The 25,456-nt window shown below is 41.5% G+C and overlaps 1 protein-coding gene across 1 annotated transcript in view; it reads right to left on the bottom strand.

The window, feature by feature from the left end:
* Window positions 1–25,456, bottom strand: part of PTPRE (protein tyrosine phosphatase receptor type E) — a 109,138-nt gene that overhangs the window by 77,851 nt on the left and 5,831 nt on the right. The gene's annotated exons all lie outside the window — the stretch shown is intronic.

Here is a 25,456-nt window from a genome sequence, read left to right as displayed (position 1 = left end):
ATGTTATAACATCAACATTTTCCTCCTGTGACTGGAAAAGTAAACGCTCAGGCTGATCCATGAGTGGCTGAAGCTTCAACAGAGTGAAGTCACTCCCCCCCCCCCCCCCCCCCCCCCGCCCCCAACAGAGCAGCTACTGAGAACCTGGCCATGTATTTCTATCCCAGGGAGTAATAAGAGAAAATCTGTTTGTGGAAAAGGTGAACAAAATATTTAATATACAGTTCTCAGACTCGTCACACCCTGCTTACAAATACTGAGGAAGGAGGGAAGGGGAAGTTACAGGAAATTTTTTTTCTGCATTTTCCCCTCTTTCCTACAAGTGCACCGTCAGCATACTCCATGCCCTGGCATGGGAAAACCCAGCTTGGTAAACTGGGTCTCAACTTCTTTAAACCTGGTTAACAGCTGCCTTTGATGCACTACTCGCATCGCTCAGGTGCCCCTGCTCTCAAAAGTGGGTTCCTGAAACCTATTATGCATGAGATTAAATTCAAAATCCCATCCTCAGCTACTTCATTTTTTCATGTGTATAGGGAAACATCTCAAGAAGGAAAAAAAATTAGAAATTTTGTGCTTGAAAAAGAAGCACAAACCCAGGCTAGCAGTACCTTTGGAAAAAGTAACCAGGTTTTTATCTCCCAGTCAGGCTAATTTTTACCATATTCTGTTTTTGGAGTTCAGCAGGCTCTGGAGGACTGTCTTTTTCACAGGAATTTGAAAGAACCAAGAGTTGCACTCTGTGAGATGGCAAAGCTAATTTAGAGCCTATTATATGTTCCAAAAGCAAAGAAATCACTTTCTGGGAAGCCACACCAACTGCCAGTGCAACTCACACTCATCTTGAGTAGGGGGTAGGAAGAGGAGAGGTAAGAGTTCACTCACGCACTCTGTGGGACTGTGCATTTCACATAAAAACCGTGAGGTCTTTTTCTTAGACAAGATTACCAATTGCTAATTGTGGAAAAATCAGAAAGGCAGCAGATAAACCTGAGTTAATGAAGTCTCAGAAAGACTCATAAATAACTTGAAGCCTCATTAGATTGAGGACCTGAACCAATTTTCTGGCAAGAAATCTTTCTGGCAGTTGCAAAACCAATAACGGGTAGCTCTGATTTTGCTAGCTTCAAGTCAACCTCTTTCCATCAAGAGAAGAAATGAGGATAATTTGCTCTTATAGCTCTCTGAGTGCAGTACATGCCTGGCAGAACTGCTCACTCCTGCAGCGTGGTAAGGATTATCCCAGAGACCTCAACTGCAGCAGGCACTGCTGGGGTGCCAAGGGCTTCTCCCCAGCTCACACACTTTTCAACAGCATAAAATCCCAGTATATATATATCCTGTATCTGGCATACTGCAGTGACGGGGTGAAATGGAACCAAGCTACATTTACAAGCAGCTCTGCAGCCTGTGTCTGAAACATACCCATTCCTTTCCCATCACATCAGGCATTAGCTACAAAAGCCTGCCCTGCGGCATGCATATTTTGTGCTTATGATTTGCTTTTCCAGCTGAAGTCATTAATGTACAATTTGTGCAAGTTAGCTGTCTCATAAAACTTATCTTAGCCTTATCAGAAATAGCACCAGAGCAGTTCTTAAAAGAAATTGTATCCTCAGTTTTTCTCTCTTCATACTCAAGTGTACTGCATACCTTCCCTAAAAGGCCACCAAAGAACCATAGCCATGTTACTGAAAACAAATGAGACAAAATAATGGGATGTTAACTCATTTCCAAGCTTCAACCAGTTTTGCACTTACTTCAGTCTTAGATTTTTCGCCCGATCACGGAACAAAGCTACATAAAGATATGTAAAAAAAAAAAAAAAAAAAAAAGAAAGAAAAAAAAGTTGCTGGAAAGTAGAACACCAAGTCTAATAATCAACAAAAATGATGGTAGCTAAACTTGGGTCAATATTAAGTTAATACCACCCAGCAAAAAAGCACTTCAAAACAAGAGCAAACCCCAACAATATAAAAAAATCAAAACACACTGACTTCCAAGAGACCTGCTGTCCATAGGTCAAGTAAAGCCTATGCAGGAAAGTGTATTTGTGAGAGAAGAGCAATTTAAGTCATAAACGTCATATGAAATGAACGCCCTCATGTCTGAATAGAAGCTTTCCAGCCGTCACCAAAAACACCAAAAAAGCTTTAAAACTGCACTAGAAGAGCCAAACTCCTTGTCTTTCTGCATCTTCTGCCCACTCAGACATCACCTTCTCTGCCCAGGTCAGCGAAAGAAGATGCAAATGTACAACAGAACACTAACACAGATGCGTTCCTGCTAACAGGAGGTCCAGCAGCAAAGCGCATGCTGTCTGTGCCAGGGGGCAGCGCTTAGGAGAACAACAGTGTTGAAGCAAAGAGAAAAAAAACTTTCAGCAAAGCTACACAAAAACCTGAGATATACCTCAACATTTCTCTTATGGAAAAACCTTTAGTACTTTCATTCATCAACATCCTGGAGACTTTGTTCTTCCTCTCACACACAGAGGCACACAGCTTTGATTCTTTCACAGAACCGACTAAAGGCAGTAACTAAAAATAAAAAGCCAATCAGATCACCTTAAGTTGCTTCCTTAAAAAAAAAAAAAAAAAATCCTATTTCACAGCATGCTAATTAAGATAACAGAACCAATGCCTTGATATCATGATTAAGAACAGTTCATTTTCAGCATTTTTCCTCAACAGCAGATCGATGCAATTATCTGGCAATTTGCTCACTGAATGACTTTCCAAGATGCCTTACTGTGATAAGACAATGCCTTCTTCAAAGTGCCTTTGAGCCAGTGAAAGATGAACCTGCAGGAAATATTTTCTAAGCAATGTACAATTTAATTCTTCAGTAATAAAGCAAACTATTTGCTTCATGAGTAATGACAAAAACCACTGAAGTTAGGTGGAACAGCAAGCCACTGGGTTTTTTCCTCATTTCACAAACAGTGATCACTAAGAAGAATGTTGTGATGGAGGGCACATCCAAAAGATCATTTTTGGAAAATATAAAACTGAAGTTCTTGACTTCATTGCATTTTAACCACGGGACACAGGTGAAGACTGGCTAGCGGGTGAATCACTCGTTCTGCCCTTTAGTCTTTCTGCTCTAACTACATGCTGATTTTCACGATGGTGTTTCACGAAGAGCTGCACTGGCACCTGGACAACATAAACAAAAGAAATGCCATTTTTCAGCAATCTGGAAAAAGGATAAACAGGGAGGTGAAAGGACCTGCAGGTCTTTAGTCATTCAGTTTGGTTTACATGTCCTGATCAGATTTTAGGGAAAGATACCACACCGCTCAATCACGAGCGATGCACACTGGTAAAATAGAGGGAAATGCTGACTGTACATGCAGCTGGTCATCTGTAACCTCAGTAGCCAAGGAGATCTTTAAAAGATCTTGCTAGCTCTGAAAAGATCCCCAGCTTTCTACCCATCCCCCTGCACCCAGGGGCACCGATGGCTCACGGTGCTGCCAGAAACCCAACCAGCCTGCAAAGTTACCTGCACCAGCACCCACGGCAGCAGGGAGGTCCCCAGGCAGGGCTGCTGCCAGTGTCTAGACCAGGGAGTAATTTCTGAGCAAAATGCAGTTTTGTGCTCAGTTAAGCCATGTCCTGTTACCCACAGGCACCAGCTGCCTTTACCAAAAGCGACAGCTGCAGCCCACTAACTGTGTCCCTCCACCTCCCAGCATCGAGAATTAAGTACTTTTCTAAATATTGCCCAAAAGAAGCCACAGGAGCTCTTCTAGTGATTCCTTCAGCAGCAGCCTTTGTAAACCAGCATGGTTCCCCCAGCAGAATTAAATTCAAAACTTACCTGCTTATCTTTCCATGCAGCTTCCCAGCCTTATCCTTCTATAATGATCTAAATCTAAACACATTTTCTGTTGATACCTGATACCTGCAGAGGTTCCTTCTTCTGTTCTGTGGAAAGGAACCCTTCCCTGCTTCAACAAAAATATCTGAAGGAAATAATCACAGACCCAAGACTTCTACCACTCTGACTTAAATAGTGCATGTTCATCCTCATATGCAAAATACATCACTAAAAACACAAAAGTAGATGTATTATAAAATGTTCCAACTTGACCAAAATTGACTTATTTTTCCAACACTGAAAATTCAAAACACGGTAGAACTTTGCGGTAGCTTTCACACATGTATACCACACAAAGCTACATAGATAAAATTTCCTTTACAAACCGCTTCTGGTGTTACACATCCTGGTTTAATGGACTAGGAACAGCCTTATTTTTGATATAAATACTACCACAGTGGAATGGCCAGGTATATATTCTCTTTCCAGAGGATGCATGGTGGTGAGACCACTATTGAAACATGTTACCTTTGATCACCGAAACACAGGTTCACTTCTTAGTTTCTTCAAAACCATAAACTATGGACTGTAATGATGCTTCTGCTTCACTAAGTCAAATATACTGATCAGGTTTACCCTACAGGAAAGCAACCCTTCCCACATTTAAGCTGAGCTCTCACTTTGCCCTATAGCCTGTAGTAGCATTGATAATTTAAGCGTTTCATAAATGTAAAATTTTACTCTCCTCTGAATCAATAGAATTGTTTTTGATTTCCAGTATTACACCAGCTAACAGCATAGCAAAAATCACAAGCATACCAATACACCTACTTCATGAAAATTAATGTAAAATACAATTCAATGAACGACTGTAACCAGAGGATGGTTTAGAGCGATGCAGTCCCACAGAACAGCACAAACACCTGTTGGGATAAGCAATGCTATTCTGTCAATATGGAACCTAAACAGGTTTTCTTAGACTAATAATCATTAATAATAATGAACAAATTAACCAGACTGGATGCTAAAAAGCATCAGGACCTCCAGCATTTTGGAATAATGCTGTATATACCCAAGTGCAGCTGGAATTGCACACAAATGTGAATTCCCTTTCATAAGTCATTCAGAGGATTAATTTTATGGTTTTTTCCTAAATTCACAATTAACAACAGCAAGTCACTTAACAGCACACAGCCTGGCAAGGAGTTTAGATGGGCAGCAATGCTGAACGAGACAGAAAAATTTAGGTTGAGAAGGACCTTTGTGGTCCCCCTGCCCAACCTCCTGCTGAAAGTAGAGCCGAGCTCCAGGCTGCTGGGATATGTGCTTATGCTGGTGGGGCTCCAAAGAGGGGATGCTGCAGCCCCCCGGCCTCCTGCCCCACCCCCATGGGGAATTTTCTTCTCCCCATATAACCAGTTGCAATTTCCCCCCATATAACTGGTTGCTTGTGCCCACTGCCTCCTGTCCTTGCACTCTGTGCTTGGGGTGGACCTTGGCTCAGTCTTCTCCATTACCTTCCTCCAGGCAGCTGAAGCCTACAGTTCAGCCCCCACCCTGCAAGCCCTCTTCTCCGAGTTCGTACTTCATGTCCTCGTGCCCTTGCATTTGGCTTTGGCCAACAGCAGGAGGCTTTCTGATGCCCCTCTGCACAGCATCCCTGCCCTCCAGCACAGCATCTGCTCCTCCCAAAGTGAAGCCACCTGCCAGCCTGCTGAGCGGACACCTCAACTCATCGTCCAGGTCACTGCCAGAGACGTCGCACAGCTGAACAGCACCCGCTGGAAAGTGATGGATAAAGACCTTTGCTCTTGTGTTTGTTCAGATTAAATGAGAAACAGCTGCTGGGCAAATCTGACTTCATCTTGCTCCCTGCTAGAGCACGGTAGCAGTCATTTCATTTTGATTCTATGCGTCTACATTGCTAAGATGACGATACCGCAAAAAGTCCTTAATAATCTCCTGGAAGGCCGAGAACACGCAGAACATGCTAAGTTTCACTATCCACCTTACACAAGCTTCCACAGATGTGAACTTACTTGGTAGTCTTCTTCATGACAAAATAATTATTTTTTTTTAAAGGGTCCTGGCCAATGTAAACAGGAAAAACCCACTGTTCGGAGGTCATGCTTTGCATGCCTTCTATCCTTTTGATGTACAAAGAATGTTTGTTACGATGGTTTAGAAGTATACAGAATACAAGATCAGGACTACACTAACATCCCACTCTTGTACCGCATCATAAAAAAAAGCAAAAAAAAAAATTGCTTCTTGATGAATATAAAATGCTTCAAGACCTGCAGTTATTTCAGCAGACTTCAATTACCAATGCTTTGACCATTTGCCACAAGCACTCAAGAGAGACGAACTTGCAAATGTCACTACGCCTCAATGCAGCAGAAATACAAGCAACTCAAGTGGGATACTCACTGATGGGTGTGCAACTGCATTTAATTCTAATATGCTGGTTACTCACCCTGCATTAACGTATACATTAAAAGGGGTCTGCCCCCCCAGCCCCTCCCCCACCAAAACAAAAATAAATAAATAATATACCTGAAATCAGTTTGCATGTGCCCTCCAAAGGCTTCTTTTAAGCACTGTTTTCCACCCGAAATTAATTTAATTGCATCTACTGAGAAGGCTGCAAGTCCTGAAAGAAACATGCCAAGTGATTTTAAAATTGATCATAGGAAAGCTGAAGTTGGCAAGAAGCTCGGGAGACCACCTCGTTCAATCTTCTGTGGAAAGCTGGACCTTAGATAAAGTTTTCCGGGGACTGTCAAGCAAAGTCAGGAGTATTTCCTAAATATATTTTAGAACAGTAACTATCAGAACTACTTTTATCCTGTGCTTGTTAAGGAACTTCCTTTCATGCACGGGTGAGATGACAGCAGCTTTGAAGCATTCACTGCATATCCAGCTTTAAACTCCCAGATGAGCTCCTGATTGTAGCAGAGGTGTGAAGTTTCTCCAGAGCAGACCCTAGCCAAACCCCTCAGCTGTTACATGGGTTATCTCGGGAATCTCCCCTCCGCATACCTTCCTCTCGTCTGCAAAACACAATGGCACTGCCTAAACTACAGTCAACACTGCTTTGTGGGAAGCCTGCACGGCTGTTCATGACGTCTGTATAACTTCCAGGCACTTCTCTACACCCTTTTGCCCTGAAGCAGCTCATCAGGACAGCAGGATACAGATCTTCAACTGGATTTCCAACCTGATGGCACTTTATTTGATGTCAATGTCCTCCCATGGGCAGCGACACAGAATGTAAATGCCATTTTCCTGGGGATCATAATTCATGATGATGCCACACGGTGGTAGCACTACTAAAGGGATGGAGAACAGCGAGCTCTCACAAAGCATTTGGGGTCAGAGTCAGCTGCAAATTGTGGTATTTGATGCTCCTCTAGGAAGCTCATTTCATCTAACCTCCCCAGAGCCAAAACAAGAGGACACCATCCTCATTTCAAAGAGAATAACAATTCACACTGGAGTTTAAGTCATTTTTTTCTAACATCTGTGCCTAAATGAAACAATGAAGCACAGTAGATGCAATACAGATGGCTTACAAAGTCATTTAAAATAGACAACTGCTATGGTTTTCACCACAAATGCATAAACTAGCCCTTAATAAAGCTGTATGTGGATCGCTCCCGCTAAGTCCATCATCTTAACAGCCCACAATTTCACAAGAAATCACCCTGCAGCAGCATGTTCCTTGGTCTCAGATGAACACAATCCCAAACCAGTCCTGTATTATAATCCATTTACAGAGCAACACAACACAGTGGTTTCATAAGACAGTTACAACCATCTTTCTAATTCAGACTTCTTACTCAAGGTAGGAGTCAACTAAAAACGGGGGGGGGCGGGGGGAGAAATTTTCCAGCTTTACTTTGCAACTGTCATTTGTACTTTAAAATACAGTCTTCCTACTGCCTAAATATGTTTCCAGAAAACAGAAATCCATGGATTCTCAGGTCAAAGTTTGCAAGCAACTTCTCATTGGAAGCAAGCCACTTCAGGTCTAAAGACTCAACCACCAGAAATCTGCTACCACCATAAACCACAGAGGACAGAAGAGGACACAGCAGGCAGAAGAAGGCTTATACCTGCCCTTACGAGACACTTTACCTTACAACGTGTTTCACTAACGCGTCAGCAAATGCCAGCCTTCATGTCTTCACCCACCTTTACTGACCGGTTGTACCAGAAAATAAGACTGAGACTTTACAGGTTTGACTGCAGAGCATGAGAATGGGAACAGGTCTGGGAAATTCTGGTGGAAGAAAAACTAACAAAAGAAATTTGTAAACCTCAAATGGAATCATTCCAGTGTTACAGAGGGAAATCCTGCAAATCAAAGCCATCCATGCAGCGGGATCACTGTTCTTGCTACTCAGCTGCAGCCTCCACCAGCACCATCTCTACCCTACATGGACAGCTTTGGCAGATGTCTGTCAACCGGCTACAGAATTGTAGCTGCTGTAGACAATTACATCTTTTTTTTTTTTTAATTGTACATTAGATATCCACGCAAAGACCTCAACCTTTCAAAAGTTAACCCTCAAAACCCTTAAAAAAATCCCATCCTCTGTCAAACTGCTGAGTACAGCTATCTACCCTCCTCCCAGATCCTGAGCAAGCTCTGTGAACTCCTCATGAATAACTCCTCCATAGAAATGAACACTGCCGCATTCATTTAGAAAACAAAAATGGTATTATAAGAAAATATGCTGCTTGCAATTCTGGTGTAATATCCTCAAAAAACAGTGTAATGTCAAAAATGGCATTTTGCTTACCCTGACTTGAACAGTGAGATTTCTGGCTCTCTATAAACAAGCAAAAGTTTCAGGTTTTCTACGGTAGAAGACCCATTTTTTTTCAAGACATGATTTTATTATAAAATAAATATGTCTAAGTTGTTTTTAAGGATTCTGTTCTGGTTTTCTATTTTAATTATCGTGCATTAAAAACTCATGGTACAGTTACTGAATTTGTACAACTGCCTACACTGTGCAAAAGCACTCAGAGAACTTCTGCCTCCAGCAGATTGTGGGTCCTTACAAAATGTCCCAGCATTAGTTCAGAGCTGTCTAAACCAATGAGCATGAAAAGAAATTTTAGCATCTCTGCCACTACCGCTTGCACTTCTTCCAAAACTAAAAGAACTTTTCCAGGCTTTGGAAAAATTCAGCATTTGTGCGTCTTTGCTCCTGCCAGCCTCCCCCTCTCCGCTGCTCCTCTTCCCCAGCACTGGCTCCATCACCATCACCTTAGCCGGGGCATCAAATTCATCTCTGAGACTGCATTACCCATACTACTCCTTGGACTTCTTTCAGGTTTACATGCTGATCATCAGGTTTAATTCCACAGCAAATAACCAGAAAGAAAAAAAAACAAACCACCAAAGTAATTTAAAATATGGGTATTTCCCAACTGACCACCCTATTCTTCTATTCTTTAGTAGCTATTGCGGAGTACACAAGTAAAATGTAGTACAGTAAAAACGTCCCTAGGAAATCTTTTTCTTAATTTCTGAGTATTTATATTGTATTAAGGACAGGTGTTTAAAAGAAAATTAGCATAACCTAACTACTTATGAGCTATGTAACAGTTTCCATTTTGTCATTTTCATAGCATTTTGTTTCAGAATTTTCTGTAATAGGTACATTTCCTTTTTTGAAACAATAAAGGTATTTACATGATGTTTTTACTCCAGCTTAATGAGGTTTCAAAAAACAAAGCCTTGGCTATTTAAATCCATTATTAAGATATTTATGGAAGGTCAATTTTTACACTTTGGACTGCAATCTCACTGAGATCACACATGTACAACTACAGTACTTTAAAAGTTGCATTGTAATGGGGAACTGAGGTTTTAAAAATACTAATAGAAAAAAGGAGGGTAAAACTGGTTTTCAGCTTTAACTTCAATGTGAAACCTCAGCATCACATGAATATGCATTTTGCATTTCACATATATAATCACAAGTTTTTAAGGTGCCTTGGGACCTCTGAAAGAAGGCACAGAATAAATGAAAATCATTTTAATTAAAAGCAAATTAAGGGGTCTTCTAATCCAGGCAGAAGTAGCAAATCCGTGGAGACTTTTTAGAATATGGATCCTTGAAGTTACATTGCTTATAACCCTCCCTAATTCCAGCTTCCTTCCCCCATTTCCCCCCAAAGGAGGCTCTGAATCTGCACGGGATCAGGTTTATTATGAAAATTCTGCTCTAGTTCCTAAAAAAAGATTTTGCTCTAGTTTCAGAGTGGCCAGAAGCACCAGCATCCATACGAAGCAAATAAAAACAAAGAAATGAGAATGGGAATGCTTTTTCTCACTGCAGGGAAAAAAGATAAGATTCTGTTATATGCTTTTAAGAAGTCATTTCAACACTGATTAAGAAAGTTGGAGTTCTCCTCCTTGACAGGAGGCTTTTGAAATACAGCTCAAAAATAAACTAAGCAACCACATACTAAAATGCTATCACAAAAATGACTTCTTACAAGAAAACTTGTAAAGGTAGAAAAATGTGTGGAAGTAAAATAGATAATATTACTGTAATTTTTTCATTACTGCTCTTACAGCAGGAGGACATTACTGATGAAGTCTCACAGGTCTCCCACTGGCTGTCCCTAGTTCACCATTGCCTATACCAATAAATAAAAGAATGAATTTACAAATACTACTTAAAATTATCAGCAATCTAAACTGAGTAATATTCTGTTGAAAAGGCTTTTTTACATGTATTTATCTCATTAAGCAATTCAATTCCTCCATGAGAAAAACCCCCCAACAAAACAAATCCTAACCTAGAGGGAAAAAATCCAAACAACTGAACAAGAGGAACAAAAAAAGAAAATGGGCAAAACGCCTGGAGAAACGCTGCTTTGATTTTGACACATGGGAATAAATGGAAAAAATATTCAGCTAACCTTTTTTTAATCAAAACATCTTCCATCTCATGTGCAAATTTCAACAGCTGAGAAAGCATCCTACTCAATCTCCCCCAAGTGGTGTCAGCATGTTTTATGTAAATACTAGTTAACAAGGGATGTATGTTTGCAGCAAACATTTTAGGGTTCTCCTTTAGAAGCTCTGGATTCACCTTCTGTGTCGGAGGAGAAATTGTAATTCTGAAGGTAATAGGAGATACACACAGAGGACATAGGAGACTTTTCTTTTTTAAATAGCCAAGATATATTTGTTATTGAAGAGTTTTAGTTATTTCACAAATTAACAGGAGAAAAACTTGATGACTAATGTCTGCATCAATATGTGGCAATATGTGTCTTGAAAGCAACTTTATTTTGCAACATCCGGAAATAACGTTAGGGTTTGATAACACGCTCATCTGAAAGGATTACTGAGACCAAGGCAGTTTCCTTCTAGGACAGTCAGAAGTGTCACATGAAGCACAAACATGACAAGCTCCTGTTCGAGAGCACACTCCTGTGCCACGGGATACCCAGGGGAAGCAGCAAACTGAAGTCAGAATCCTGGGTTACTGGGCAATGCCAATTCCCTCTGCCCTAAGGGCTATGGCACCGGCTATGGCACCTCCTGCTACTTCCCGAGGAAAGGGCAGCTCCTTCGCAGCCATCTACGCTTTCACAGAAACACAGTGCTCCTCAGAGCAGTTTCATATTGAGTTCATAATAACTAGGTTATTTTTCTTCCTGTTTAATTTCTTTCCTTTTGCCTTCAGAAAAATTTCTTTACCAAAAGGGTTGTCAAGCTTTGGAACAGGCTCCCGAGGGAAGTGGTAGAGTGACCATCCCGGGGGGTATTTAAAAAGACATGTAAGCTGAGTCAGGGACACGGGTCAGTGGTGGGCTTGGCAGTGCTGAGTTAACAGGCAGACTCAATGATCTTAAAGGTCTTTTCCAACCTAAATGATTCTATGACCATCAGTTGTGATGTAGCCATCTAAAACACTGTATAGCCATAAGGGATCTTCTTTTCAACATTGCGCTGAAAGGAAGCACAGCTCACAGCATCAGAAAAACAGGAGAGCAGCATGTGCATGAATACAAACAGCAATAAAAACAATATCTAAGATCAGAGGCTACTCACTCCTTCCTTCTTTTCTCCCCTCGCTCCATAGCTGAGGATCACCTCAGCCGCTCCACACCATGCTCCCACTGGCACAACTGTTTGCTGTAAGCCAGCCTGAGAAACTATCCAGGTTAAAAGAAATAAATAATTTTTTAAAATACAAAAGCAAGAGCCCTCCAAAAGGAAACAGTTCCCTGGTCTGATTTCCAGCCTGCAAGTAACAACATTATACATCTTCAGTAAGTGGCGGCTCAGGGGCATGAATAAGTAACGGAGGACGGGCAGAAACCTATTAACAATTTTTTGCTGGAAGAAGACATTCACATAACCACAACAGCCTTCATTCAAATCGACAAAATGAGAACACTGTTAGTTCATTTATTTCAGCCTTTGTCTTCTCTGTTTAGTTGGTAACTTTTCCTGTCCAAAAATTTCCTCCACATAATGGCTCCCTGTGGGCAAAAGTGAAGATAAACAGACCAGAAAGACCAACTGGGATGAGCGAAGCAGCTCCTCTGGGGAGCCAGGGAAACACAGGCTCTGCTGGCAGGTCTTGCAGTCACCTCTGCCTAGCACTCAAGTAAAGAGCAAGACATTTGCACAGACTTCAGAATCGTTTTTTCCAGCGCACTGCAAGCAGAGGCAGTAACCCCCTTCCCATCCCAGAGACTGGTGCTGCCAGGTCAAATCTGCTGCACTGGATGCTTGCCTGTGGCCTGGGAGCAGGATCAGATCACTGGGAAAAGAGTTAACAAGTTATTTCTCCAATTCCACAGCCCATGTAATGCAACTCTACTTCACAAAAAATGATACGCTGCATTAAATATTATTTAAAGGATATTTTTTTTCCATCAACTAGAGTGCCTAAAAAACCTGTTCCGAATGAGATGACACAAGTCAGTGGATGGCCATTTCTGTATTTACTCTCTCAGAATTTTATCAGCTTGAAAGAAAGGTAACTTCCAGGTAAGTACATACAATCTCCTGTTTCTGAGGCATTAAGTTTTACCACAATGGGATTCTCACAATAAGATACCTCAATAACAGGAAATATTTAAGTATTGCCTCCATTCTAGCACAGCCTTGCCTTAGCCATAACCACTCCCCGATCCATCAGTAAGATTCAAGTAACTATTTTGTCATCTAACGCTGCCGTACGGGAGACATGACTTTCCCCCCTTACAATTCCCGATTTTCATTATAAACGTGCTCTGATGCCAAATTAACCTATAGCCTTTTTGTCCTTTCTGTTTAAGAACAAATGTGATGCAAATAAGGAGTTTCTCTGCCTTAGCTGCAAAAGAAACTTCCAGCTTTACATACTGAGCCGACTGGAGAGGGCTCTTCCTCAGAGACCTGCAAATGCACAGGAAGGAGGATGGCATCTTCCAGAGACTCGCAGGGGTGCTTTAAAGAGCAGAAATTGGTTCCAAATTTGTTTTCTGTAACACTAAGGAGATAAATAAAAGCTATAGCCCTCAGGGAGCATTTAATGTTTGCATTTATACAAAGTCTCCTTCATTTGAACATACTGGATATGTTGTACAGGAACTTGACCTCTTTGCTTGGACACTTATCCTAAGACCTTCCTGTGGAAACTCAGAACCATTTGCCTAACATGGAAGATGAAAACTCAAACTCGCATCAGTTTTTGCTTATTTCAGCTATTCTTCCATATGATTAGCTGAAGAGATTGTGAACTTTATTCTTTCTCAAGTCACTACTACTACTGGCTCCAGGAGCATATCAGATGTTCATGTCTGAAGGCTGGATAAACAACCAGAAATCCAGATGCAAAACAAAACCTACTGGTGGCAGGGTGAAATGAAAACAGATAAATCTCCTTTCAAAAATAAGGCATTTCATATGAACTCTCACAACTCCAAGCTGAAACACATAATGAACACCGACACGTTTTCTGAGATCTCCAGGAGCTGCTCAGGGCTGAGGATGATGACCAGTGATTCCTGCCACCCCCAGACTCCCGTAACTTTCAGTGCATAGATTACACACAGGTTTTTTTTCCAGAGTGAAGTCCACTACGACAGGGTTTTAAAGTCAAGAGGCAAACTTGACTGTCTGTTGGCTCTTCTGCTGCCCCAGCCTCTTGCACTCAAACAGTGGAGAGTTATGCCCAGCTTTTGGCACAGTCTGTCAGATTTTCCATGAAAAAAACACCCGCCGTGTCTTGGTTGCCTTCAAAAGGCTCAAATAACAGAGACAGTCTTTCAGATGAACCTTTCCCTCCTACACCGATGGCTGGACGGGCCTACACTGGTGAATTCCACTATAAACAGCACAGAGCTAGAAGTCAACCAGCTCAGAAAGGCCTCTGCTACCCACAAGCTCTTCTCTCCCACTTGTCCCAAGGCTAAAGCAACAGGAGGGACAGAGGTGGTGACGAGACCTGGCAGGCAGGTCCACAAACCAGCAATAATTAGATAAATCGCTCAAGAGACTAAGGCCACACCAAGAATGACTGTCCATACTCCAGGGATGTGGCAGAAAACCAACATGCAATCTCTCAGGTCATGCATATTCCTCTGCTACATCTCCCTGGGAGGTGTAAAGTGCTCCTACTGCATCCACAGCTCCCAGGGAGATCTGTTTCAGGGGGACAGAAACTGAAGGCATCTAGTTTTAAATCTCTCTGTTCTCATCCTTCAACCTAAAATGCAGGGCCCCCAGGAAGCTGTGACCTCCAAGCTACACCCAGTTCAACAGCTGCTCACCAGCTAAACCACAGCTGGCAGGGAACCCAAAGAGTGGCTCTTCCACAGCCCAGCCCAGAGTCTTCAGAAATGATGTGAGGGTCTTTCCCAACCTAAACGGTTCTACAGCATGAATGCTGGAAGGCGAGGATTATTACCAAGTTGTCATAATCCCCTCTATTACAAATTCTTTTTTGAACTTTTTGAGACAATATGCAAAACATCTGAATTACTTTTACTGATAGCAGCAAATACATCTGTGCTTTTAAGGAAGGATTTTTCTCTCTTCATTCCTCCTGCATCTACTCTTAAGGAGTAGCAACTTTCCTCCAAAACCTACATTTGCCAATAAAACTTCTTCAGACACATGGAAAATTCTATACATGATCATGAAAAAGAATTTTTACAGCAACACTTACCTCTGATTTTAATGGTCATTTCCTATCTGACAACTATCCTCGTCGCTCTAACAGGCATGAAAAGCAGAAATATCTTTTTGTTACCTGGGATGATGACTTTATGCCTCCATCAAAAATTTAAGAAAGCTCCTGCACAAACCATCCCCCACCAGGCTGGCATCAGAGGCACTCTCAAAATGACATAGCCTAAGCCTCAAAAGGAAACAGCACAGAATGCCACAACATTAGCCCAGCTATCTGTGTTACTGCCTTAATACCGTGCAATAATACACTCTGTATGTTCACAATACCATGCATTATTTCACATTATCAGTACACTTTTCATTTCAAGGGGAGCAGAACTGTCGCTGAAATAGCATCTGCACAGACTAAGTTGGCTCCTGCCTGGTCCTCATGGGCTACCAGCAACTGGGGTTAACTCAGCAGGAATATGCCATAAATTTGTTTCATTTGTTATGAAAAAACATTGCAAAAGGAAAATGAAAACTGGCAGATTTTTTTTTTTAAATCCTAACAGTAAACATGTTGTGGAAGACATAAATGGAGAGAAGGTATCCCCCAAGAGATGAACCAAAATGAAGCATAATATCATCCAGACACAGCCAGCCCACACACAGTAACAACTGCTAAGCATTGCCAGCAAGAAAGTTGTTCCTTCCCTTGTAAAAATAACCCCAGAAAATGCTCCAAATCTGCTAAATTCAACCCAGACAGCATCAAACTGGACTGTTGTGCTGAAGTGCCATTCAGGTGCTTTCCTTCAGGCTGGAAGTGAGGGATCCCTGCCTGCCCCAGGGCATTCAGTTAACATGAACCAATATTTTATAATAAAGTTTTAACAGACACCTACAGAATAATGCCTGTTCATATTATTCAAGGGTGGAAGGAGAAGCAGTTTGGATTCAGATCTCCAGACCACAAGGCCATGTCATAATTTTAGTCCCCTCTAGGATCCAACACTACAAAGGTTCCTCGTTCATTCAGACACACGTGGAAGATCTGAATTTTTAAAGACTTGATCCTATCTGGCCAAAAGCTCATGGACACACACTTAAGACAGTCTCAAACAACATCCATCATCTAACCCTCATAAATAACATTGCAAGAGGGAGCGTTGTGTATTTCCATAATTTATTTCACTGTTTTATTTTCTGCTTTACCTTCAGGCAGGACACTGAACTACGTTAGCTGGTATGATTTGTGCCGAGAGTTAATTTTTGCTGATCTTTTCAGATACACTGGTGCACCAGCAGAAGATAAGCTGTTCTGGCATTAAGAAAATAACCTGCATCTTAAGTTTGGGAAAAAAAATAGTAATAATAATGGGGGGAAGCAGAGACATTTTCAAAATAAGGAAAGCTAGCCGTCCACTTGGAATTTTCTTATATTGCTCAGGATATCAGATCAGAAATATTAAAGGCTATTTCAAAATAAAATGCAGTAGTAGAGTCCCAGAGGCCCAATCACAATATCCTTTCCCCACTGTCCTGACTTTGTTTGCTTGGAAACAAAGCGCCCAAATGATTCTAGCATTCCAGAAACTTTATAAACAGGCAATGGCTTCTTTGCCCATTCTTCCTACAAAAGACACAACGGTGTAAATGTATCCAATACCTGCTTGCATGCCTTGGGAAAAAATAAAAAGAAAATTAACAGCTTCAAACAATCCAGAAGCAACATGGGCTATAGGGATTTGGTACAGGGAAACCGCCTATTTTAAGGCCCAGCAACACCAGGGAACTGCTGCCATAAATACCATCCTTGCTCAATTATTTAACTTTGGTCATAATTAAAATAAACTTGAGGAGGGAGGGGGATGATGACACCCAAACCAAACAACAACAACAAACCAAAGAAACACCCCGACACTGCTGTCCCAGCAAACCCAAAATTAATTTTACTACAACAATTACCAATTGCCATACTTACTATCCTGGTACAGCTTGAATTTGTATATATACCACAACTTAGGTACAAAGCTATCGTAACGACACACTATTTCACAAACTCATATTACCAAACAGCCTGTGTTGCAATTAAACGAGTCTCAGTATTTAAAGATTCTGATCAAAGTGCAGCCATGTGATGCAATTGTTTATATGTTTCCAAGGAAACCTAAAAACCTAGAAACAACAAAGACCTAAAAAGCTAGAAGACACCTGTTGGTTTGAAGAGGTTCCCATGGGAGTTCTTAAACACAGAGTTAGAAATTACACAAATGCCTCTGCGGTTTCTGAGTTTTGTTTCTTTTTGGCCCTGAAAATTAACAGAATCTCTTTCGTACTTTTGAAAATGTATTAGCTACGGCTTAACTGCTGCAAACCCCTAAGCGGCAGATTCTGACGTGCCACCAACTCCCAGCAATGCAGTACTTCTGACATTCATAGGCCTTATCGCTCTAACTATTGATTTTTGGATGCTGAAACAAAGCCAAAAAAGCTCCTCTTTCCTTCTAACTGAGATCACAACAATAATTTGAAACTGCATTTATATTTCATAGATACAATTGATTGATACACAATGAATACTATAGTCTTAAAAAAAATGGAATAATAATAAAAAACCTGATACGATGAGGAATCTTTAAGAAAAGCATTATGCCCTTCTGACGGAATGAGATTTAAAAAAATAGAAATACCTCATTTGTGAGAAAGATGGACGTATATAAAACCCAACCACAAGCCCCAGAAAATAAAAAGTTCGTATCACCTTTGGCTTGGGGAAGGGGGCACTTCCCTACACTCCTGCCTTGCCCTTGACGGGGTGAAATAAATTGGTGCTGAACACTGTCATTTTCCCCCCCTCAAGCTTTGTTGCTTTTGTCCCTGAAGAAAATTCTAGTTTCCATGCAGAGATAAAGATTGCTGTCAGCCCCTTGAAGCAGACGGCATGAATAGCTGCAGTGTTCGCGCTGGAGGACGAGTGAGCTCTGGAGCCAGTCATGTTGCCCAACACAATGGGTATTTGTGGTTCCTCAAGTCAGGATTGAGCAGCAGCCCACTAGACATCAACAGATGTGCCCGTATCACCTCCTGTGAAAATTTATCAAAAGAAATACAGTATTTTCTTTAAAATTTCAGCTTTTTCATTTCATTCTTGCATCCTGAAGCAACTCTCAATAACTACCATCAAAGCCATGGAATGCCTCGAAATGGATGGGTGCAATCTCATGCAGCAGTCGTACTCTATGATCTTAAAGGTCTTTTTCAACCTAAACAACTCCGTGATTCTATAAAATTAAAGGGAATCAGGAAATGTGCTTACCTAAGTGAAAGCTACAGCACAGCTGGATTCAATTTATTGAAAAATAAGAGGAGATCTTGCTATAAAAATCATTTTTACAACAAAGACTTCAATGCACATAAAGATATATTTGCAAGATATTCTTTGGATTCAGGTTCTCATTCAAAGCAGAAACAGGGAAGCACACCACTCACACCAGCTGCAACTTCTGCCCTGTACCTGGCTACACTGAGAAGGCAATGACCAGAGCCAGAACCTGCAAGCCCACTTCAGCCTTTCAAACCCTGCCCTTTTCTGGGTTTTCATAACCTCGCCCGACCCGGGCATCACCACTACTCACCACTACCACCATTCAAGCTCTCACTTGAATTCACACTTACCAGTTCTCTTCGCCTTGCCCCTCCCCAAAGAGCTCCGTTTCCTGACACGAGCCACTTCCACCCCTGGGAAGTAAACATCAAAAGGCTGGAGTTTCACTTCAAATCAAACCTAAAAATCAAACCTAAAAATCACACCGTGCTTTATTCCCATTCAAACTGCCCACGTCCTTTGTCTACCAATGTTTTATCACCTGATCATAGTTATTCATATACTAGAAATAATGCATCAAAAATACTTCAGTCTATTTTGTCTTGTTCTGTTGGCTCTGGTAAGTGTCTTTTAGCAGTATGAATCAATCTCTGTATACGGATAGACACAAGCAGACACAGGAAAGGTCCATTACCCAGCACTAGGACCTGACCAGTTGATCTCCCCATGCTCCCTTCCCTCAACGAAGGGACAAGTGTCTTGAGACCAGAAGAGCTCTCAGCACAGGGCAGAAGTCCACAGGTTATCTGAATTATCCCTGCAGAAGATTCTCTCTAATGACTGAAGACAGAGTCGTTAGGTAAACCAGGCTGCTGGTTTAGGGGTACAGTGCTGGGGAGCGCACATCCCCAAGCTTATAAACTGGGAAATACACAATTTCAAATTTCCAGCAATATTAAAATACCAATGCATCTAGGTTCCTAGAAGCTTTAATTACATGATGTTCACAAATAATTTGCCTCTGAAAACACATGACTACATTAAATTAACCTGGGAAAAGCACACTATTAAACAGGACATTTGAGGCTTGTAAGTCTATTAAAGAGTATCATGCCTCATAAACACATCCAAGAATTTGAAAATTTACCTGACCATCAAGTTTCCATTCTTCTTATGGCAAAAGCAGTAGCGTTAAGATACAGTCAGTGTGAACACGCATTTCTTACATACATAAATATGTCCAAAACACAGAAAAACAACACAAGTTCACACCTACACACTTGTAAGAGGACTATTTCCCTGAGGGGCTGCAGAGCGTATCTCATTCTCCTTGTTATGAGAATAATCCAGCTAGGGAGGAAGGCAGCATATGCCAGCTCCAATTTTAACTCTGATGCCTCACGTGCAAAGGACTGTGATACAGCACCTATTCTCCACCAAACTTCAATTTGTCCATCTGATTAATAAGGGAGCATATGAACCTAAGCATTTTAAAGTACCATCAAAAGAGCACACCATCCTTTGCAGGACAAGCCTTTTAGGTTTGGGTTGGTTGGTTGGTTGTTCTCTTTAATAAAGTAAATACAATATAAACATTTTCCATAAATGTACTTTTGTAAAATAAATGTCTTCAAAGTGATCCTACTACAAATTTTACTAACAGATATCTATTAACACATCCCACTGATCTGCTGCCCCACTGGCCTTGAAGATTCAGCCTCTCTTTCTTGGCCATAACAAAACACACTTCCAGAAAGCAATACATGAGGATATGCAATTTTCTGTAACACAGCCCAGAGATTTGAAAACCACTTCAACCACGTCAGGCCCTCACTTTCTGTTTGCTACAAAGACAACGTTTCCATTATCAGTCATGCAACGGTTATTACAGGGCTTGGTGCTGCAGGTGAAAGCCCAGAAATGCGGGCAAGAACACTGCTACTCACTTCCAGGCAAAGGGCATGTGCTTTGGGGAAGTAACTGTCATGCATCTGAGTCACCAACAGTTTCAGAAACACATTTTGCAAGCAGCTTAATAAAAAAAATCAAACCCAGCGCATTCAATCAGTGAAGAGGATATTAATCACTTGGATGCAACAAGGGTTGGGAGCAGCGGGACGGAGCACTGGCAGAGCTCCTGCAGGACAGCCACACATCAGCATCGTGAAAAACTTTACCACACATTGAACAATATTGTTAAATGACCAGAAATCCACCAACTTTTCAACGTGTCTTTGCATAATGACATCATCATTTAAGACGGTAAAAGCTGCTCAAAGCACTGTTGGATAGAGATGGGGCTGCGTAACAGCACAGGACAACAGCACAGTCTCAGTTGTATGAGAACAGGAGAGCCCAGATGTTCTGAAGGAGACTACGTTTAGTAAAAGTCATTAAATTTAAGAGTCTGAAATATATATAAGTTCAGGTATGAAGGAAAAAAAAAAAAAAAGGCATGTAACACCTCTTAAAACCGGTGTACACAGCTGTGATCGCATTTCTAGGTGGAAAATGGACAAAACAGCGCTCCCCCCTCCCCGGCCCCTTGACAGCTGGGCATATTTCTGCAAACTGCCGTCCGGCAGGATAGTTCCTTCCTTTCCCACGCTCCGAGCTGGTTCCGATTACAGCTCCCAGCGATGGCAGCGTCCACGTCCCGCGGGGCAGGCGGCCGCAGCCCAGCTCTTGGAACAAGGTGCCCTGGGGACAAACGCTCTGGGATGGCCTGTCCATCTTTAGATGCAATTTCAATAGAAGTACACAGCACAAAACTGTCCTTAAAGAAAGTCTTCAGCACCAAAGCATCCTGCACAGTATTAATTACTTACAATATTAGTGCTGCAGGGATTACAGGGGCAGGCTGGAGATAAACCAGCAGCGATTCCCAGGCTCTGTGCTCTCTTCCTTCTGACGGTCCCTGTGTTTCAGTCCTCTTTTATACAATCCCCAAAGAGGAGCAGAAGGTACCTCTATTTCCCACAGTCCGACAGCTATGAAAATATCAGATGCAGTCAAATATCAGTTAGAAAGCACAATGCCCCAAAGAAGTCGGTATGTTATCCGGGAACAGTACAGTGCAAGCTGCTTCCAGCTCTGCCAGCCGTACTTCCACACCGGTTTTCTCTCCAAGATGCAGAAGATGTCATGGAGGCTTAGTCACTGCAGGATCTTTTCTTGACACTTTTTTAAAGCAAAACCAACATCAGGAGCGTAGACATTACAGCTGCTAAAATTGATGTGAAAGAGCCTGGTAGATGAGAAAGGACTGAGTACCAGAAAAAAAATAATATTCTAAAATACATTTTAACAGGTTAATTGTGCACAATGTATTACATTTAAATACATTACTAGAGGAAAAAGCAGCACGCAGACCTGCTAGTGGGGCAGCAGCAGACTGGCAGAACTGAACCTGAAGATGTTAACTGCACACAGAGCTACACTAGGCAAAACAAGTAATCTTTTTTGCAAGGCATTAAGCTTGCATTTTAGAGAATAAACTAACCAAGGGCCTTTAGAAACTGTAAAGCACTGTTTACAGAGAGTTTTGAGGGTTCAGTGATTTTTCAAGAAAATTATTCAAGTTCCTTCCTCTGAAGATCCTGGTGAATGAGGTCATTTCAAGGGTAAACCGTTTGACGTAGTACAGGAATTCTCAAACTTTTTCAGTACAAATTACAACTCAAGCAAATTACATGTACACATAACCTCTAAATAACTTCTGCAGCTTACTAGTCAAAAATATTTAATTTTTTTTTAAAAAAAAGTGAAGAACCTGACTGCCAAGAGGTCTCCTGCAGATCACTGTGTAACCCAGATCAAGCCATGGTGTCCTCAGGTGAAACAGAGAATGACTTACAGTGGAATGGGAGCAAGTCCCCTCGGGGGGAAAAAAAATAAAATAAATCACAAATTGTGATAGTACCAATTATCTCAACATCACATGTTCTTAAGTTTGTTTCTAAGAGTTTAGACTAAGGAATGCAAATAGGTCATTATGTAAACGTTTCCACCTTTTCCTGTCCTCCCCGCCTTCCTAGAAATATTTAAGTCACTGAAACTTCCTCTCCCCCCAGTTCTGCCAGGAACCAGAAAGGTGCTGGAGGTGGGAGGTGAGCCTGCGAAAAACAGATTAGAATTAAGTGTTGTATCTGTGGCCTTAAAATGTGCCCTCAGCTGAGTTTTTAATTTGGCTTTTCAAGACTGATCAGCACATGTGTAATTTAAAAGCAATTTGAAGCAGCAAGCTAGGTAGTTTGACTTCAAATGAACGAGCTTTTGACAACTGCAAACAAAATAATAATGTGAACCCGTTTAAATTCATCCCTATATTTAAAAGGAAAAGCATATATCATTTTAACTTGGTTATACAAAGGCTTTTCTTCTGCAATATGAAAGCTATTTCACCACAATCTTGTTCTCAGTAGCAATTTGCAAACCGCCCATTTGTACCAGATTAGTAGAAAACAGGCAGCAGATAAATTAACATTGTTGCTTAATGAAATGCTTTAAGTTTCATTGTGCAGTATGATTGAATATGCTCATGAAACCCAAACCGAAATTAAAAAAACTAGAAAGTACCTGAGACATCTAAACCCACAGAACATGGGATACACACGTTACTCATTGCTTGTTGAAATGAGTAGCCTACTACTTCTGACAAAGCACAGCACTGTAGCTCAAACAACATACAGCGTATCACAGCAGAAACTAACCCTAGGAATACAAAGAAAAATAAACATCAAAGGACAAACAAAGGTAACAAGATTAAAGGGCAAAAGAAAATAAGCATGGAATTTACTAAAAGAAACAGTAAGTAAGGTGAAGGAAAGGTTAATATATTTGTATTGGACAAGACTGGTTTTGTTTACTTGTTTATTTTTTGATTTGCAGTTAGTTTGGAATTAAGCTGAGAAACAGCTACAAGTAAAGAAATCAGCATGCTTAGCAATAAAACCTGTTAGGAAAAAAATAATTTTAAATATGTTTTGAAAGGTTCACACTCTTCTAACCCAGAGTCTTGCAGCACTGGAAGTCGCAACTGATGCACACTAGGAGCAAGCGCAGACCTAGCACTGCTCCGGCAAACAAGACAAGAAAGTATCCTGGTAAGTTCTGGTGCATTGTCTGCAGATTTTACACACAGATATGTTTACAAATTGCCACATTATGCTACAAATAAATTAGAAGACAGAAAGGTTGGTCGCGAAGTGAATTGCCCCCTCTAAGAAACACACTGAAATGCATCCCACGTAGCAGTGAAAACTGCTCTGAAGCTACAGAATTAGAACTGTTGGTAAGGAAATATTTACAGATCCCTCATCGAATATACCGAACACAAGAGAGTCTTTAACCACAAATTGTCATCGTTGGCTTCAAGTCATGATTACACGGGCCTTCTCTCACACACCAAAGAGTTATCTTTTGTTTGCGATAAAAACATCCATCAAAAGAACCAAGGGAGGTAACAAATTATGGGAGAAAATGCCATGATAAAAGAAGAGATAGCATGGACCTCACAGAGTGCAGTCCTACCCTTGGGAACGCATAGACAGGGCACCAGCAGACCGTGAGGAACCATGCCCTTTGGGTGGCCAGGGAAGTACTAGCTCGATATAAACAACCAAACTATTCTGTCCTCTTTACAATCCACATTACACCACATCCACAGGAAAGCGATGTTTAGAAGCATCATGGTCCCACAGTTCATCTCAGTGTGGTTATGCTGGCTGATAACCAAGGTCACTCTGCCAGTCTTCAGTCCCCTGCAAGGGGCACCATCGTGAGCCACAGCAGCACTCCACTGCAGCTAAGCTTTCTTTAAAAGTTATTTCAGATGAAAGAGAGATTCATTTTACTGAAGAGGAAGAAAGGACAAGAACCACAATCAAAGAAACACCCAACCATCAGGAAATCTGAAACCGACTGGTCTTAGAGCAGTATCTTGTCATCCATGTGGAGCTGTGTATTTCATTCTGAATTGTGCCTCCAGAGCAGTAAAACCTAGAAGTGGGAGGAGACCTCCTAGTTCACCAAACTCCCTTGCTGTGGTAGAAAAGTTTATCCTCCAGCTTATCTAATTATTTTTGCCTGACCTTTTTGAAGTGATGTGTAACACACATTTGACTTGCTTCCCTTGTAAATCTGCTATTTGCTTATTTGCTTTTTCTTAAAAATTTGTAGTACTAGTAACCTAAAGCCTTTTTGAGACTGCATTCTTCCCGGTGATTCTGGACGTTGCTGTATCCTTGTTTGTGTGTTATCCTCAGAGGACAGCAAGGCGACTGGCATAGCTCCTTCCAGCTGCAGAGGCACCCTGACTCTCCCGCAGGGAACAGCTGCCTCTTCTCAACAGCAATAATCCAAACCCTGTCACTTCCATCACTCATATAACGTTTTTAGCCTGTATCTCATCTTACCTCTACCTGATTTACAGTTTTGTTTTTTAGTTTTACCTGCTCAGATCTCTCACTTTTACCAAAAATTATTACTTCACGTTAGAAGAAAAAAAATGTATCTCTGATAGCCTAAGTTTCTAGGACTGAGAACTTTTTACAGTGGGGATAAAAGGGACAGAAAAACCCACAACTGAGTTGTGCCACGTTTTCCAGTGACAATAAGCCATCACTGCAAGCAACCAACTACCCCAACAATTTTTTTTTCCGGTTTTATTTCTTCCCTCAGCCAGGAAACACCTTTGAACACAGTTACATCACTGCTGCACGAGCAAACCTCAATCTCTGTGACCAGCTTTTTACTTTGCCACTTCAACAGTGAGTCACTAGCCAGGAGTCAAAGTAAAAAGGGTGGTTTTAGGGCACTGCTATTGGACAGGGGATGTACATGGCCAGCAGCGGATGGGGCTCAGCAGAGGCAGTTCCCCCCGTGCCTGACAGCCACGGCACCAAGTGGGAAGAGGGCCAGGACAGCCTGTCAGCGAGGCCACTTGTCCCCTCGCTCACTGCCAGGGCCAGGAGGACAGCAAACAGCAGCCTTTAATGCTACACTTGTTCAGGGAGCTGTTTCGCTGGAGATAATCAGCTGGCTGGCTTACTTAGGAAGAAAAATCTGAGCACACTGCAATCAAGATACAGTTCAACAGCATCACCCTCTCCCATCAGCAAAAAAATCTCCCATCTATCCTCCCACTTCCCAGAGGC

Source organism: Falco biarmicus, chromosome 9 (assembly GCF_023638135.1).
Source record: "Falco biarmicus isolate bFalBia1 chromosome 9, bFalBia1.pri, whole genome shotgun sequence".
Taxonomy (NCBI): domain Eukaryota; kingdom Metazoa; phylum Chordata; class Aves; order Falconiformes; family Falconidae; genus Falco; species Falco biarmicus.
The sequence above is the reverse complement of the archived record's forward strand: the minus strand, read 5'-3'. Positions and strand labels throughout refer to the sequence as shown.